Here is a 1,455-nt window from a genome sequence, read left to right on the forward strand (position 1 = left end):
GCCGTTTTGAAAATTATTCCAGTTATATCACGCCGTGGCAGTTTGGACGTTGGAGGAAAACCCTATGGTGCTGACAAACCTAGAAACCCAGGGCGACCCAGGATTCGAACCACGGTCATAGATTTCTGGCACGCCTGAGAGACGCAACTGTGTGCAGCGAATTGCGAGTCCTAGGCCTTAGATTAATGGGCCACCCGTAATGAAAGAGAAGAAATGCCATGGCAGACATGAGACTTGCAACATCGCTGTTCGTAGTATTTTTGTTTTGGCCTCACTCAATTGCACGATTCCGTTGTCTATTGTCCAGTAGCATCAAACCTTCCCATCGAAACCTTACGGGGGATGGCTTGAAACCTACAGCACTCATACCTCTTCAAATACGCATCACCCTTCTATCGTTTTATGGAGCCTTTTCAATTACAGATCCCTTGTGTAAAGCAATCTCATAAACTTTCAAGTACACTTCCCCTCACACTGGTACTCCGAATTCGTTTTATCTTTTCCCAAGTCGACTTTTAACACAACCTTTATGGCCGAGCTGTGGATCTACCAGCCTCGATTATCCAGTCATTAACGTGTTCTCTTTCTTTCTCGCCGACTCTCGTTTCACGCCTCGTTAGCAAGCGACACACGTGCAGATATAATTACTCATCGCTGGTCTAACCGGGTCGACATAGTAAACACACTTTCACACATTCTTTCAACAGTCTTGTGAGGTCTCGCTAAAGTCTCGTGATCACGTGGATGAAGTTATTACCTCACTTCCTGTCATAAGACACAAGTGCGTCAGTTTGTAGTAAAAGAATGTACTTATGTGAGCATCTACAAAACCCTAGTGGATTTAAAAATGTACTGCTTCTTGTGCTTCAAGCATTCCGTCTTAAGCAACCCATGCTTGTCGAAAGAGGCTGCTAACGGGATCGGGTGGTCAGGCTCGGTGACTTGATTAATGCATGTCATCGTATCCCAATTGTGTAGATCGATGCTCATGATATCAGTCACTGGATTGTCCGGTCAAGACTCGATTATCTACCGTCTTAATATACCTTGAATATTGCTGAGTGCGGCGTTAAACAACAAATAAACAAACACAATGATTCTAGCTTCTTAAATGACGCTGTTTAAACCGGTGATCACGTGACTTCTTCATACCTTTCCGAGATATGTTACCGTATGGTCAAAGACAAAATAATAAATAGGATGGGTGGTGTACATTTCTGTACGCGACAACATGCAAGGTTGTTATTTCTACCGTTTATTCACTGGAACCTTGAGTTCATAAACCGGACCTCACCAAATAGGAATCCTTGTATTCGAAACCATTGAATTTTGAACATATATGTCTGTAACCTTTTTTGTAGTTTGGAGTACTCATTCGCCAGTTCGTATTTTACTGTTTTTGATAAACAAACATAATCACCTCTTTGACGTCTTAGCTGAAACTATCTAGTCTCC

Source organism: Haliotis rufescens, unplaced genomic scaffold, assembly GCF_023055435.1.
Source record: "Haliotis rufescens isolate VD_foot unplaced genomic scaffold, xgHalRufe1.0.p SCAF_37, whole genome shotgun sequence".
Taxonomy (NCBI): domain Eukaryota; kingdom Metazoa; phylum Mollusca; class Gastropoda; order Lepetellida; family Haliotidae; genus Haliotis; species Haliotis rufescens.